This window comes from Leptonychotes weddellii, chromosome 12, assembly GCF_054177405.1.
Source record: "Leptonychotes weddellii isolate Sample4059 chromosome 12, ASM5417740v2, whole genome shotgun sequence".
NCBI lineage: Eukaryota > Metazoa > Chordata > Mammalia > Carnivora > Phocidae > Leptonychotes > Leptonychotes weddellii.
The window spans coordinates 42299824-42317372 of NC_138380.1; the positions used below are offsets into that span (position 1 = coordinate 42299824).

The following is a 17549-nucleotide window of genomic DNA, read 5'->3' on the forward strand; positions in this document are numbered from 1 at the left end:
GAATACACTGTATTACTTTTAATGGCACTTGACATTTTTTCTAAGACTTGGCCATATATTCTATAACTTATCCCTACACTAACCTGGCAAATCTACATTGCAGATGAGAAAACTGAGTTTCAGAGATGTCAAAGTAAAATAATAATAATAATAATAATAATAATAATAATAATAATAAATGGTAACTAACATTTGTTTTGTGCTTCCTGTGTATTATACAGTGCTTTAAGGAACTTCTATATATACTGCCTTTCAATTTTCAAAACAACCCTATGAGATAAATGTTATTGTTACATCCATTCTGTAGATAGGGAAACGGAGACCCAGAGAGGTTAGGAAACCATCTAAGGTGCAGGGCTCACAGAGAAAATGGGAAATGGATAATTCTACTTCCTTAGTGTGGTGCCTGAGTTCCATAGCTAGGTGTGATGGACGGCAAAGAAAGACAATATCCATGGGCCTTTGCTGTGGGGGCACTATCCCTACCCTGCACCTGACTCCCACATACACACACTATACACACACACACACTCACACACACGTGTGCACGTGCACACACACACATCCTTTCTCCACACAGGGGGAGTTTCTAACTCTCCTTCTTACTAAAAAAATTCTGTGATTGTAGCTGAATCTACAGAGACCATCCCCTTGACAGTTTTAGAGTGGCCTGAGCACTGATGTATGTACAGTATTCCCTCCTTATCCACTGGGGATACGTTCTAAGACCCTCCTATGGATGCCTGAGACCACAGAAGGTACCAAACGATACGCTATGTTTTTCCCATACATACAGACCTATGACAACATTTGATTTATGATAACAATAGCTAATAATAACAGTGAATCATTATAACAATGTATTGTAATAAAATTTGTGTGAATGTGATCTCTCTCGTCTCTCAAACTATTATATTGTGCTGTCCTCACACTTTTTGTGATGATGTAAGATGCCAACATGCCTATGTGGTGAGATGAAGTGGGGGGATTGACGTAGGCACTGGGACATAGAGCTAGGCTCCTACCGACCTGCGGAGAATATAAGTCAGAAGGAGGAGCATCTGCTTCTGGCCCGCGGTTGACCACAGGTCCCCGAAACCTCTGAAAGCAAAACCATGGATAAGGGAAGGACTACTGTAGTCTTCTCAAGAGACAGAGAACACCACTAAATCTTTTCCTCGCCCCATTAAAAATGATGTTCCTGCTTTAGAACAACATAACAATGTGATTTGTTTCGTCTTTGAGCAGCCTGTCTGTGCTCTGCACATTGGCTGCGGACCAGCTGTACCCACCGCCCTTCCCTAGCAGGGAGAGTCGAGGCCTGAGCGAAGCTGGAGCACAATCCCCATAAATCATCACTCTCCATTCACGCTCATCTTGCTAGTGTCACAGCTCTGTCACTATCTTGATTAGTGCAGGAGAAAGGGAATTAAGATTAAGTGAGACGATTCTGTGCTGCCCAAGAAGTACCAGAGGAGTCGGTAAACTGCCCAGTTATTGGTCACTTGGAAAGTAGATTTCAGCTGCCCTGGGGTCCTGGAAACACACAGCTTGGAGATGCCATGGAGCAGCTGTTCCTCTCTTACAAAGTTTTCCATGATGGGAGAGAGGAAAAACATATACGCTGCCCAGGCTAAGTGGAGCTCATACAATTTGAGATTCACATTTTGAACAGCACAGAGAGGAGACTGTCTCATGCTCCGGATTATCTTGTTTGCCAGTCAATGAGCAAGAACTTGTCCAGACTGCCCAACAGGACATTCAATGTCAATGTTATTCTCGCTTGCCTCTGTGATGCTCTGTGGAATGCTCACATGCACTGTTCAAAGGGCAAAATTTTTAAAAAGAATTATCCGCTTGGCTCACCATTACCCACTTTCTGCTAATGCAGAGATATCATTGTAAGAGGTGGCCACATGTTAGGCACAGAGAGAGGCAAGTTTCTGGGAGTTTACACCTAGGGAAGAAGTTCTCAAAGGACGGTCTGGGGAACCCTGGGAGTCCCTAAGACCCCCCTGGCATCTGAGAGGTCAAAGCTATTTTCCTAAAACCACTATGACATTATTTGGCTTGTTCAATCTCATTCTCAAGTGAACAGTGGGGTTTCCCAGAAGATACATGACACAGGATATGGCAATGGATTGGATACATAGGCAGAAAAGAGAATCCAACTTCCCTCATGAAGTCAGATGCTAAAGAGATTTGCAGCAAAGTAAAACAATGACACTATTCTCACTAATTATTTTTTGAAACATAATTTTTAATAAAAATAATTTATGTTAACATACAATTGGCACATTGTTTGAAATACACTGAAATTTCTTTTTTCAATTTCAAAGTTTTAATTTCTAATATGATGAATATTAATTGATGCAACCCATATAAAGTATTTAGGGCCATCAATCATTTTTAAAAGAATAACAAGGTCCTGAACCTAAAAACTGTGAGAACCACTGACTTAGGAAGAACCTGACTATTTTTCTCTTGGCGGAAGCAGGCCTGCTTTCTCTAGCTCCTCAGCCAAGCCTCCATCTGCTTCAGACTCACCACCTTCTTGGTTTGGGGTGCAGGTTCTCTCCTCTGTAGGCTTATTACCTGCCTTACCCCAAATCCTCACTATTGAATTGCCTTTCTTCTGCCTATGACATGGATCCAGGAGGTTCACAGTTGTTCATTCTCCCTGGCAAGGCAGAGAGAGTAGCTTTCCTCTACCTCTCTGTTCTCAATCAGGCAGCACCCAGATGCATGTGAGAACTGCCATTTGTGCCTGGCCCATCAAATCAACAAATGCTATGACAGGCACTGGAGAGAAAGTGATGATTCGTAAGGATTGTGACAGAGGCACATCTATAGGGGGGAAGGTGCACATAAACCCAGGGGATCAGAGATGAGCCCGAGCCTGGGCCACAGAAGGAGCCCCGTGTCTGTAACACAAAACACCAGGCCGTCACAGGGAGGGCGGCAGAACCACCCAGATCAAGTGTCCCCTTCCAAGGGTGAAAAACACTATGACAGAGCAAAGCTGCAAGCATAGCTCTTTCTCTGTAGGTTCCAGGGACCTCAGGACTCCCCTCACAAACGAAGCTGGAGCACTGTCTCCATCTCTGTCCTGCAAATCACAGTAAAATATTCACTTCACCTGTAAACAATCACTGAGCTCCTCCTAGACACCTGGGTAAAGTGCTGGCGGGAAGAAGTGCAAAGATTAATAAGAAATGCTCCCTCCCTGAACTCCAGGAGCAGGAAAAAATCGTTAGTAGAGCTGCTTATTAGCAGCACAGTGATCAGATTTGAGTTTTAGCTCATGTCTCTTACCTGGCCTGTTTTCCAGAGGGAATGAAAGTGTGCAATGTGAGAAGGCAAAGCAGCCAAAGAAAGAGGAGAAAGGGAAGCCCTAAATAATGCACAAGACTGGTAATCAACATCTGAAATATAAGAAATGATTCTGCCAAAGAAGCTACTCTTTGTTGTTTCTTTACAAATGCTAATTCTTCACCTCAAATTCAATGGTTGGCCTGGACAGAAAGAACCTGATTTCCTACCATACTGGAAACTCCCACATCTGACCTGGTTATGCTCAGGTTCCCAGGCGGGATTCACCTAAGAGGCCCTTTAGAGACATCCAGCCAGTGGGACACCCAGCCCAGAGGGCATCTGAGGGATGGAAAGGAACTCGGAACAGTTATGAGTGGCAGAATACGTCATCTTTAAAGGAGGCTCTGGAATCAAAGGTTCTATGTTAAAACGGGCTGCCTAAAGCTTACCTGTCTATTTAACGTGGCCAGGAGCACACAATCAGGGGGCTTTCACCAGACACACATGATCACCAGTGGCTTGAACCTGGGTGCTTGCTGTCAGAGGCAGGCAGGGACCTGCCACAGCCGAATTTAATGCACTCAATACATGGGGACGAGGAAGGCAACACAAGGGGTGCTGTTGGTGAAGCGTCTCTGAAGCCATTCTACCCATCTTCCTCCCTTCTCGCTCCCCTGCCTCTCACCTCCTCCGACTCATCTCAACTGCAATCACTTCTGTTCAGCAAGGTTTTGAGATGCTGGGAATTCTTACTGTAAGCATCTTCTAATCTCTTATGAAGATTATCAAGATCATGTATTTCCGAATCTTCTGCACTATGAACATCAAAAGCCCATTAACTAATTAATTATATGCTTTTAAGGATTATCTGCACCTAAAATCTTAGAAAATCACTATTCCTATCACACATGCAAAATGACATCTTTTTCTGTCAGTCATACATTCTCTTTTTTCCTCTCTCCCCTATTCTCTCCTTCTCTCTCCCCGAGTCTCTCCCCCCTCCCCCTCCCTCTCGCTCTGGCTCTCTCTGCCACATAGACACAAGTACACTCTATACTTATGGGCCTATGGTGCACTCAAACATTAAAAAATAATTCAGCAATTGATCACATTTTAAGCCATTTGAAAACTGTCAGAATTGGAAGTGAAGAATGTAGCTCCTTCATTTCGCAAGCAGCTTCAAGGCAAGTGGGATGGGCTTCTCTAGAAGACCGTGATGGATTCAGAGCCCAATGCTCATGTGAACTGAAGCGATGAGTGCCAACCAGCAAGGCGATCATGAGGATTAAATAAAAATAATGCCCGTAAAGCATGTGCCTCAATGCCTCCCACATGCAAATCACTCGGCGAATGATAGCTATTATGATTATCAGGAAGTATTTACGACAGAGGCCATAATTCAAAAGAGGAAGAGAATTAGAAAGACAGAGAGCATACATACCAGAGAATGTTTGTCAATCCATCTGTGCATTCTGTTTAAATTGGCTTGACAGTGTACAAAGCACCTATATTAACTTTTCTGATCTCCAGAACAAGCCTGTGAAGTAGGTAGGACAGGTGATATTATCCCGCTTGATAAACCAGGACAGGATAGAGGGCCAGAAAGCTCTGAAGGTGGTTTTGGTGTAAGGTTTAACAGTCATTAAGTGGAGGGCACCAGAACAGGAGCCACATGGCTCAAGGTCCTGAAAGGGAACTGTGTTCTCCATTTGGCTGATACCCTCAGTCTTTCTAGTTTATGGTCCTGCCTCATCTGAAGAACTGGTCTCTAAAGAATTTAAGATTAAAATGCCGAAGTCAGTGCAATAAAAAGCTAACCCCTGATTACCCAACTGTGTCCCAGTGGAATGAATCAAGGTGTTTCCCTTCCCTCCCTGGAGCAGGGCACCCTGTGTTAGGGGCAGGGACCCTGCGCATGGTTATAGGAGGAAAGTCAGGCAAGTGCAGGGACTTGGTGCCCAGCAGCCCAGGTGCCCCGTTGCCTTCTGTGGCCGCAGCCCCAGCTTAGCACAGATTGCAGGCTGGCTGCTGTCAATTATGCAAACCAGATTGACTCCCCATGGCATTCCACATCTGGAGAAGCCAGTACAGTGAGTCGGTACAGATGCATCCGTGCATTCTCGCTGCTATTATTATCTTCAAAACTACCTAGAGAATATTCTCTTCCAAATGCAAAGATTAAGAGAAGTTGAAAATGCCTGGCATAGTTTCTAATTTTTATTAAAAAAAAAAACAAACCACACACACACACTCTATAGCCAATGTGGGTACCCAGGAAGACACTATTTTTAAATGGCATGAAATACAAAAGACATAAAAAGCACCATTGAAAATGCTGCTACACTACCAAATAATTTATACTTCTTCCCATGTTATCTAAAATAAATGACACTTTTGGGCCAATCGCATACATTAAATATGGACAATTTGTTTCCCAAACCTTAATTCCAGGGTTTTAACTAGCAAATAAAGAAGATAATTAAAATAACTTCTGTCCCATATCATGCATAGAGAAGTATGCGGGGTACAGGGAAGAAAATGGTTTCAGCACAAAATATTCAGCCATCTCAATGGAAAAGAACCTCCCACAACACAAATCAATAGCTCGGGCTGCCTCTCTATTTGCCCTGCCTAACTGGGGACTTTGCTATAAAATCTGATTACTGTTATCAGCAGGAAGCTGATTTGGCTGTCCTGCTTCAAGGAGAGTCATCCAAATTACAGATCAGCCAAAACAGGGGCTGGGGGATCCTGGCACATGTAGATGGAATGCTCTGGAGCCTCTCCTTATCCTATGGTATGGGGAAGATTCTGTGGCCTGACTCAACATAAACTGTTCATATATGCGACAAATATCAGATTCCCAGAACAGGGACACATTGATCTCCCAAGTCATGGAAAACTAGCGAAAACTCAAAGGGGTACCAGTGCCTGGTTCTGGGTGCTAGGATCCACACCCCTCAAATTCCTCCCTGGAGAGAAGTTGTTTGCTTTTTGCATCCTTTAATACTCTTGAGAAATGAGTATTTAGTGCCTAATGTGCAGAAGGTCCTGGATTGTCCCGCAGAGACACAGAGAAGTGTATCCCAATGATATGCCTGCCATGGAGAAGTGCAGGAGAGGTCAGCAGGCTCTTGGTGAGAACTACCAAATGAGTACAAAGTTCTAAGTGCTCCTGGAGCTGAGAGGTAGGTGGGGTTTGAGCCAGGTAGGAAAGAATCAAGGGGAAGGAGGGATTTGACCCATCTTGAGTCCTTCCCTTCAGAGATGGGCAGAACTTCAAATAGAAAACGACTTTATCTTCTCATCTTAAACAGAGAGAAGGGTCAATACAGTCAATTTGCTATTTTGCCAAAGATGACCATCGGGGCCCAGGCTGGGTGTGAGGGATATCACTGCTAGGAGAGGTAGAGGCTTCTGGAGGGGGTTCTGGTTCTTGTTATTGGCTGTGTGGTCAGTAGTGTGGATAGGAAGGGATGGGAGGAAGGGGACAGGAGGGCAGCCCTCAGAACAAGCCTGTCACCCACACTGAAGATGGGAACACTCGGGGAGTGAACCTGGGCTCAAAATCCTGCTCCACTCTTTCTGTTTCTAAATTATAGTCCTCAGTTCCCAAACCTCAATTCCCTGGACTGTGAAATGGGGCAATGCCTGTCATGGCAGGAAGCTCATTAAGTAATGCATCTACATCTTGGAACACAATACCCTGCATACAAACAGTCAATAAAGGCTAGATCTCACCTGAGTCTTCTCACATCGTCCTGCCACACACTGGAATAATGACTGGGATCACTGGTCATAAATTTTTCTGGAAAATGCATAATTCCACAATTCTTACCTTGTTGGTTCATCTGACAGGCAATATGGCCAAACTGAGATTTAGCAAATACATTCTTTCTATTAATAGGTAATAATATCGCCTATTTAGTATCTGATTAGATCACCCATTCTTTAGACATTTTTGATGTGAGGGGTGGTAGGATAGAGAGGAGGCGGGAAAGGAGATCTTAGGAAAAAAGGAACTATTCATTGAGTTTCCCTCTCTGGCGAGTGCTCAGGAAGAATGCCCTGCTGATGGCCCAGTTTCCTAGGAAACTCAGCTTGGAGACCTCACGCTGTAAGTGTACCAGCACTTTGCTTTGTAGAAGACACACACATCTGGCAGTCATTTGGGCAATATGTCACACAGCCAATGGCATGCAGAATATCTGAATTGAGTATATTTGAGGTGAATCTTCACTTATATGGAAGTCAAGCTTTTACTATTTAAATCAGACTTTATGAGTTGCTGCAAAACTTAAGACTTTTCCTTCTGGTGATACTCATCCAGCATGGCAAGGGCTGTCCTTTGTACTTAGTCTAGTTGGCATCAACGTTCTTTATTCTTCAGCTCTTGCTCACTGCCCAGGCAGCAGGATTCTCCTCCCTGCATGCTAGAGAGAGGTGCTGGGCTACTGCTCTCCTGGGCCCTGAGGGACTCCCATCATCCAAGTTCTCTTGAGAAGACTCCTGCCATCTCCACTAAAATCCTTTGGATTCAGGGAGTGACAAGGCATGTAAATCTATCCTAATCAGAGAAGATTTTTTTAATCATCTTGTCTTTGCTCTAGGAGTCCCTATTGCTCACCCACATCTCTTAAGCAGTTTACAAAGCTCTGTTAATTAACAGTCTGTCTAGCTCCACAGCCACGATCCTTAAGGAGGCAGAAGTAATACTCAGAACAGACCACGGTTTCACGAGGCTTCATGCGTTTGGTCAGTGAGTTTGGTCAGTTTAGTCTAGAAGAGCAAATGAAAGTTGTGCTGTCTTCTTTGGCATCAGATTATAAATGCGCCTGCGGCCTCCTCTTCCCCAGATGAAAACGGGGGGTTTCTTAAGCATTGTGTTCACTCTTACCCTGTGTCCCAGTCACTTCGTGGCTTCTTTTATTTTTGCTCTCTTTTGTCAAGATGGAATCTCAATTAGGTTCTGCGACACACTTTTGTAAGGGCAATATTATTCTACAAATCCTTTTATGTTCTATTGACACACAGGCCATCCTTTATAAACTTTGTCTGAAACCATCAGTGGATGAAGAGAGAAACAACCGACTTTAGTCAGAAACCCTAAGACTCAAAAGCTCATTGAACAAGACGAACACATGTTCTATGATGTATGGCTGAAAGGAAATGGAGTGCCCGAAGAGTGCAGTTCTCCAAGAGAGGACGGTAAGGAAGCCAGGTGGGAGACAAGAGTGCCCAGAGGACGCAGGAGGACTACCCAGTCAGGAGGCAACTCAGACCCTTCAGAAAACTTGAAGCTTGGTAAATGGGTGAATGTTCTGTGGAGTCAGGGGAAGTTGAAGGAATAAGGGTTGCATTGTGGACCATGGTGGCACCTCAGAGAAGGGTGGGGGTGCAAAACGCTGGGTTGGGGGAGTGGGTATTGAGGTTCTCAAAGGAGAGTCTGTTTCATGATATGTTCTGTGACTCTTTAACAATGTATAGTCAACACTCAGGAAGTGTTTGCTGAATCAGAACTCCCAAAAACTCAATGTGATGAGGACATAATAAGAGCTCTGGATTCTGTCCTAACTGCTTCACAGGTACTAGCTCATTTAATTCTATGAGGCTGGTACCAATATGACAGGTGAGGTAACTGAGGCATAAGCAGGTAAACTAACTTGCTGAGGATCACAATGATGATTGATAGTGGAGTCTGAATTAAAACCGAGGCATTCTGGCTGCAGATTCTGTGACCTCAACCACTTTGCCACACAAACCATAAGGAACACAATCCTCTGGGTAATTTCTTGATCACTTTTTAAAATATACCCAACCCAACTCCCCAACTGAAAGTATATTTAGTAATTATGCTGGTTCTTAAATTATAGCTTACCAAATATGTGAATTTTCTTTTTTCTTTTTTTTTTTTTTTTTTGGTCTATGAAATACACATGGGGCGTGGGGTGAGGGGAATTATGGTCTGGTTACCATGAACTGAATTAGGCAGAGATAGGGTTTTTTCTTTTTGCCTGTTTGTGGAATTCCCTATAACAGGTACTTTCCACCCTCATGGTTTCACTGTGACTGAGAGAAATAGATTTGATATCATTTCTCAATGGATTGAATTTTTGCCGAGAAACAGCAAACCTTCTTTTAAAAGGCCAATGACTTATTCCATCTAAATCCAGTTGCTTTTTTCTTTTCTTTTTTTTTTTTTGCCATTAACAGTTACCTCTCTTGTCCATTTTCAAAATTTTTTAATTGTTTTTTTAAATTGTGGTTAAATATACATATCATGAGTTGTACCATTTTAACCACTTTGAAGTGTACAGCTCATTGGTATCAAGCACATTCACACTTTTGTGCAACCATCGTCACCATCCATCTCCCAAAACTCTTTTCATTTTGCAAAACTAAATACTGTACCCATTAAAATCTACTTTCTTTTTAGTAAGGAGGTGAGTAGGTGAAAATAAAAGAAACAATTAGGCAAAGAAGAAAGGGGTTAATTTGCTGAATGAAGTCAACCCAAAGAAAACAATTATATTCAATCTATTCTCTATAGGACTAATTAAAAAAAAAAAATCCAGACCTTTGTCACCTAAATTGATAGCCTAATCCTGATATAATTCAATTCTCTTTAAGGTGATGTAACTTATTTTAGCCTAGTAAAGAGAAAATAGTTTAAAGTATTAACCATGAGGGTTATCTTTGTGACTGACACAAAACAGGATTAACATCTTCTTTGAAATGTATTACCCCACTGGACCCCATACCCAGGATTCTGATTTAGTTGATTACCAGCATTTCTTTAAGCTTCCCTGAAGAGCCTCATGTGTAGCCAAGGAGGATTCCTAAAGTTTAAGGGAGTAATATGGGCTGAATATCAATTTGAAGCCATGGAGTAAATACATAGAAAAGAGTGGGTCTCAGCCTCTGGGTTTTCTTAATTCAGAGACCACTTTGAGAATGTGATGAAGTTGTGGATCATATCCTAGAAATACGTGTCTACTCCCATTATGCTTGTAAAATTCATCTCCTATTGCAGGGGTCCATGGTTCACCAGAAGCCCACCTTTGCATTGAGAGCAGAAGAAGCAGGAACAACAGCCAAGGAAGAAACCTTGTTTGGGGAACACCAGCAAATATTGAGCCAGTTGAAAAAAGGGAGCCAACCCAGGAGACTGAGAAGGTGCGGCCAGAGAGGTGGGAAGAGACCAAATGAAGCCAAGACATGGGAGAATTTTAAGAGAAAAGGGTAGTGCAGAGTCAAATGCTATGCATGGGCCAAACAATGGCGTTGGAGATGGTTAAGAGTAGACAGCAGGACCTGTGAAACAGTCAAGCACCCTCTACTGGAAGAGGTGAGGAGGGCAGAAAGGGCAAATAAAACAGCCTTTAGGAGGAAACTACAAAGAGGTATGTATGTGGGAGGAGTCTCAGGACAGTGGTGCGCGCTGGGCCAGAAGGCTGAGGGTGGAAATGAGGGGACAGATGGGGTTTAGACACGGTAAGTGCTAGCATGAACAGCTGCTGGATCTCTTTCTCCAGAGCTCACCTGTCTCCTTCCCACATATACCTGTCTGCCTCTGTTCCCTGGTTTTGCCTGAGGCACATCCTTCTCCCTGACCTCCAGACTCCAAAATACCTAGCTATCTCTTCCCTAACCCCACATCTTCATCCAGTTGCCTGGTTCTCATTAATCCTACATCTGATGGCTGTCACTACTTTCCCAAATGTCCACATCCCAGCTTTTCTCCCTTGCCCAAGTCTCATCCATATGGGACTGTGCTTTAACTCCATACCACTTTCGCTATGTTTTCCACCTTCTCTAACTGTTAGATGTGGACTTGCCAAAGTTCTTTGGGTCAGATTGTATTTTCCAAAAATGGCCTACAACAGTATTTCCCTTCCCACGTGATCTCCTACAATGTGGTATTGATGCTCCCCACCACGAGACGTGGGGTCTAGGCCTCCTCCCCTGAATCTGGACAGATCTCTGACTTGCATATAATCAAAAGACTGGCAGGAATAACAATGAGTAGTCATCATCAGAAAAAGACCAGGTCAGAAAAAAGCAATGGAGCCTCTACCTTGTTCAATGGAAATTTTGTGCTTGCAGGCCTGAGCTACCCTTTAAGAAGTCTGACTGCTTAAAGGCTGCCATGCTGTTAGGAAGCCCAGTGCCAGTGAGTAAAGACACCCTGAATGATTCCAGCTAAGCCTTCAAGTCTTCCCTGCTGAGGCCCCAGACATCATGGAGGCAACATAAAGTTGTCCTCTCTGTGCCTTTCTGGAATTCCTGATCCACAGAGTCCATGAAACTAATAAAATGATTGCTGCTTTATGCCACTAAATTTGAGGAGGTTCTGTGGCAATAGTAGCTGCTATACTTCTCTCCTGGATTGTTAGTGTCCTGAGAGCAGGGTCTGTATCTGATTTTCTATGAGCACAGTGCTGACATGTGACAACCAGGTGACCCTGAAGATAAAGCAACTCTCTGCTTTCTCAATGAGAAAATAAGGAAAAAATTGTTTCTGGTCAGTTTAAACATATAGACTTTCAAGGCTAAAAATGAAATAGTTAATTTTCCAATTATAATATTTAATTTACATGTGCATGTTCACAATCACACATTGTAGAAGATAATACATTTAGAAATATAGCTTTTTCCTTCCCACATTTTATGACACAATTTTATAAACTCTTGATATACATCTTTGTCAATAGTATTTGAGTCATTGTTAGAGTTACTTTTTGATCATCTAACTGATTTCTGGAGCCCACCATCTTCACATCCATTTACCCGGTTTGCGATAAAGCACTTTGGAATCTGTGTATGAGGCTGTCACTGGAAATTTTATCCACCCTCAATGGTGCATTTATATAACATGGGACCAGTTTATTATTTTATTGCCCATAGATGTGTATTCATAAGCACTACCAAATAAGTGATCACTAATTTATTGCTGTCTGAAATAATCTGAAAAGGCTTGTGTACAATCATATCTAATGTGCAGGTCTTTGAGGGCAGAGCCCATGAAATTTACACTAAAGCTATGTAAATTTGCTTCCTCTTAAAGTGATTCCATTGACTGACTGGATGGCTTCTAGAGTATCCAATGCTGGTACTTATTTTAGGTAATTTCAAGCTAATGTGTCCTGCCCTAACAACATTTGTGGTTCAAAGCAAGTAAGTGAGCTCTAAGTTTAATAAAATCAAGACTTTGCAAGGATTCAAATTTAAAACAAAGTCCTGTGTTCTGAGGAATAATGTTTTGAGGAAAAAATCCACCATATATTGGGTAGATATTCTGGAACATGTATACAAAGTGGAGGAATAATTCTTGTGGTCCTTTAGGGGGAGCTCATGGTGTAGGGAGGATTTTCGGGTTATAAGAGGGAAAATCTGAAGATAGAGCCCTGCTGAGAGGAAATCACCTTACTTCAGGAGAGAGATGATGACGCTCCTAACTGTTCTCAGTAGGTTTGGGAATGATGTGAAAAGTACTAGCAAAGGTAGAAGTGATAGAGCTTGGCCAAGTTAGGGAGGCAGTGTATACAGTGCAGACACCAGCTCTACAGTGTGAAGGACCTGAGTTCAAACCCAGGCCTGTCATTCAATAGGCTGTGTGACATTGACTGAGTTACTAAGCTTCTCTGAGCTTCAGTTTCCTTCATAAAAGAGCTGTCAGAAGAGTAATATAAGATCAAAGAAAAGTAAAAAGCCATCTGACTAGAGTGTTCCTGAAGATACTTCATCAAGAACATCTATTAATCTGTTATTATGATAGATAATTGATTGGATATGGGGTTTGGGAGTGAAGAATCATTATTTCCTACAGAATAATAATAATAATAATGTCATTATTACAAAAAGTTAGCTGTAAATTAAATTTAATTAATTAATTAATTAAATTTAATTTAATTTAATTCAAGCTGTAAATTACATTTCATGGAATGAAACGCAATGAGTGGAACAAAGGATCTGTTTCCTCCCTGCCTCTGCCATTGGGAGAAACCACCACATGCGTCACTAAATAAACAAGTCTGGTGTCCAAAATTACCAGGCTGGAAAATCACACTGCTGAATAAAATGTTCATCTGAAAACAAAAGTCTAAACTCTTGAAGGCTGGGAGCAATAAGAGGGGAGCACTGAGATATGGAGCCAGCAAATGGATAAGCTTCTAATAAGGAAACCTGGTTGACAGAGCAAATCCAGGGCTGCAGGATGGGAGCCTGGGCACTGATCCCACCCCGTGGCCTTGCCTTCCCCAGACTTCCCCTCCTCACTCCAAAGTGCCCTCACTCGTGGCAGAAAGAATTTTCTGAAGCATAGCTCTAATATCCCTCCCTGGATGGTTACTCAGTTCCACAAATTCAAGCATGAAAATACTGCCAGAGAGGGAAAGCAAAATTAATCACACTTTACACTTTATATAGAAAGAAAGCCACCTGGGTGGCTCAGTCGGTTAAGCATCTGCCTTCGGCTCAGGTCATAATCTCAGGGTCCTGGGATCAAGCCCTACGTGGGGCTCCCTGCTCAGCAAGAGTCTGCTTCTCCTTCTACCTCTGCCACTCCCCCCACTTGTGTTCTCTCTCTCTCTCTGTCAAATTAATAAAATCTTTAAAAAAAAAAGAAAAAAAGAACGAATTTCATAAAATAAAGTACTTAAAGGTACTTAGGCGGCAGCACACAATATCCTTGTTCTTCCCCACTTGTATACGTCCTACAGATCTTTCCATATTCAGGGGCGCCTGCATGGCTCAGTCGGTTAAGCGTCTGACTTTGGCTCAGGTCATGATCTCAGGGTCCTGGGATCAAGCCCTGCATTGAAAACTCCATCCATTGAGCACTGCATCCTGCATTGGGCTCCCTGCTTAGCGAGGAGTCTCCTTGTCCCTCTCCCTCTGCCCCTCCCTCCGCTCATGCTCTCTCTGTCTCTCTCTCAAATAAATAAAATCTTAAACAAAAAATCTCTCTATACTCATACATGGACATCTTCTTTCTCTCTCTCTTTCACAGCTACGTGATGCTCCACTGTGAGCTATACCATAGTCTATTCAACTAGTTCCCCATTGCTGGACACTTGGTTGTTTCCAACCTTCTGGGGTTACAATAAGGCCCAGGCAATGAGCTAATGCCTATGTTGTCTCACGGCAGGCAGACGGAAGTGGGGTTGCACTATGCTTCTGCTAGATAATGCCGGAGTCCCCTCAGCAGTAGGTCTCCTGCACTCATGAGTAAAATAAAATTCTGATTTCCATTTTGAAGGTTTTACTCATTTTCCTGTTTTCCTTCTGTGTTATTTTGTGGGTCTCTCTCTTTGGAAGCAGACATTAAATTTATAGAGGGGCTGATCAGAGACTATCCTCACCACTAAGACAAAAAAATCAAAACACCTCATTTCACCACATGTAAGGGTCAAATTAGTAGTAGAAATAGCAAGGAGGAGCTAGACATTCTCAGGAGATGCAACAGACTGAGAAGATTTTATGCAGGAAAAGGGACTTGAGGGGGCCCTTGAAGAAAGCAGAGATGCTAGGGAAGCAGAGGAAAACCTGCAGGTTCCCAAGCAGAAATAGACATCAAGTGTGGTGTGCTGAGAAGGATGAGCAAGTTGGCTGCTGCAAGACACTGTGTAGATTATGGAGGACAGAGCTCAGACGTGTAACTGGGACCCGAACGTAGAACACCTTCAATTCCAACAGGCAAAGCTTGGTCTTTCTGATTTAGGATCTCTGATCTGGGCTATATGAAGTGTAACTGTACAATCTGGTTTGCCCAGGGCCGCCGTTCTGGTAGGTGTCTGTTGCATCTCTATTACTCTCAAGTGTCCCAGTTCGGATGACAAAGTATGTAATGAGTCTCCCCAGCAGTAGGGACCACCAAAAATCTGTGGACGAGAGAGAGATGATTAAAGAACTATTTCAGCCAAATAAACGTGAGTACTGGATACACAGAATGGCTGAAGGGAGAGAGGCTGGCGGCAGGCGACCAGGACATCACCTGGCAGAGTAGCAGGAACGCGGAACCTGGAGGAAGGATGGTAGGCCTGACTAGTTTGAAACAAAGCTACTTATGTAACCTCTCTGGAGCTGCCGCTTCCTCATTTGTAAACTGACCATATTGGATTAGTTGCAAAAGGGCCCTTTCAGTTCTAACACTCCAGGGTCCAGGAGATGATTGCTATAATCTAGGTGCAGGGATAGGTGGGAGAGTAGAAAGGAAAACAAGGGGAAGGGGTGGTGAAGGAAGGGAACAGTCAGAACAGTGGAGCATGAGTGACAAGGAGAGCAGAACGGCTGCCGCTGACGTATGAAAGGTGTACAGATATTGAGCTGAATTGTGACACATTGCGCGAGGTCAGCTTTATACACACTGTATTTGAGATGACAGCAGGCCGCAGAAGTGATGACTTACAGATACCTGTAAAAGGACATCACACTGTAACCAAGCCAAATGGAAACAAGGGCTGGGCTGGACCACACAGAGATTTCTGGCAAATGGCCTTAGATGAGTTGAGGTGGTCACTCACTCACTCACAGTGCTCAGGTCTGGTGCAAAGACCACAGGTGAATAAACGAAGAGTGGGAGTCTGAGCTTCAGGCCAGACAGTCTGGGAAAGCAGTGTAGGTTTTTTGGGGGTTTTTGTTTTTTGAGATTTATTTATTCATTTTTCAGAGGGTGGGGAGGGGCAGAAGGAAAGAATCCCCAAGCAGACTCCCTGCTGAGTGCGGGTTCCATCTCACGACCCATGAGATCATGACCTGAGCTGAAACCAAGAGTCGGACGCTTAACCACCCCAGCCACCAGGCGACCCCAACACAGGTTTTTAATGGCAAGGCCAGTTTGCAGTCCCAGCCATTGCCAAAGGCTCTGAAGGAAATCTACGGCTTCTATTCAGGGTATCTTTTTTTTTTTATTTTTTTTTAAAGTTTTTTTTTTTATTCTTATGTTAATCCCCATACATTACATCATTAGTTTTAGATAACAGAGTATCTTTAAGGTAAACCCCTGCCCATACCTGCGTGGCTTTGAGTCTTAGCAAATACCACATCTATTCCTTTAGCTTTGTTTCCCAAGTGACAAAAGGGATATGCAGCCAGAACTCCTTACCATTAAAGGCTCTTTGGTTAATGGGGGTCCTACAGGTAGATTTGGGTCCAGGGGATGTCAGCTTCTCTTCATATGCTAGAAGATTGGCTCCTGGACTATCTGAGTTCTCTTACCCTAGAGCTCATGTGTCCAGGTCTCAAAAGATCATCGAAGAGCATCCTTACTAGACCACCCTGATGTAGTTATAATTTATGCTGAACAGTAAATGGGCTTTAAAAGAATCCCTTGAACAAATCATCCACGAGCACCAGCTTCCTAGCAGAAGATACTGGGGAATGAAAAGTTTTTCCCCCAGGCTTCCACTACTTCGTGATGAGATCAGAAGCAGATAATTAAATCACCTAGGGGCTTGTTGCTCTACATAAATTTAAAACCGCAAGGTGAGAGTTAAAATATTGTAATTGTGTTCAAGCTGAAAGAATGGGAAATGGCTTTTTCCCTCTTTGCAAATGTTTGTGTGCAAACTTTTCCTACTTAAAAAAAAGAACATTTTCAGTTGAAAAAGAAACACTAAAATCATGTGCAGATGAGTCATGAAACTCCAGCTTTATTAGAGATAAAGTGTTCTCACATGATCACAAGATTCTGTGATTCTGAAAAGAAATGAGAAGTCGCCTGGAGCTGGGACAGGACTGTGTCTCATTCACTCATTCAGCAAACATCCGACACACCATGACACTGAAGTCAAGTGAACGTTTCTGATATGGCAGCATCTCTGTGTCTAGAACTGACTATAACCCAAAGGTTAATGCTCACTGTAACGCACACTGAGGTATTAACAGGAAGTGAACAGAGACGAAGAAAGAAGGATAAAACAGGGCACCTGTTACAAGCCAAACTGCTCTGAGAAACATCCACTCCAGCTGTCAGGGACTTAAATACCAAAGGAAAGGTAAATTGGATTAGGTACATTTGGAAGAGAGTTCCAGTAAGATGCTTGGTAACTTCTGATTGCATTTAATGGCATTACATGGAATCTGCTTCTAGAAAAGGATGTTTGCATACCCCAAGTTGCATTTATAGATCCTGTCCTTACAGAAGGTATACCCGAGTGAAGGGCCGAGTGCATGCGGCTTGCAAAGAAATGATGTCAGGAAATCAGTCAAATCCTCCACAAACCCTGCAAAAA

General features: G+C 43.0%; 1 protein-coding gene and 1 long non-coding RNA gene across 4 annotated transcripts in view; both read right to left on the reverse strand.

Moving 5' to 3' along the window:
* LOC145716528 (uncharacterized) overlaps positions 1-17549 on the reverse strand; it is a 338765-nt gene that overhangs the window by 228137 nt on the left and 93079 nt on the right. The gene's annotated exons all lie outside the window — the stretch shown is intronic.
* The window catches only part of CHN2 (chimerin 2), a 290315-nt gene that overhangs the window by 217684 nt on the left and 55082 nt on the right, over positions 1-17549 (reverse strand). The gene's annotated exons all lie outside the window — the stretch shown is intronic.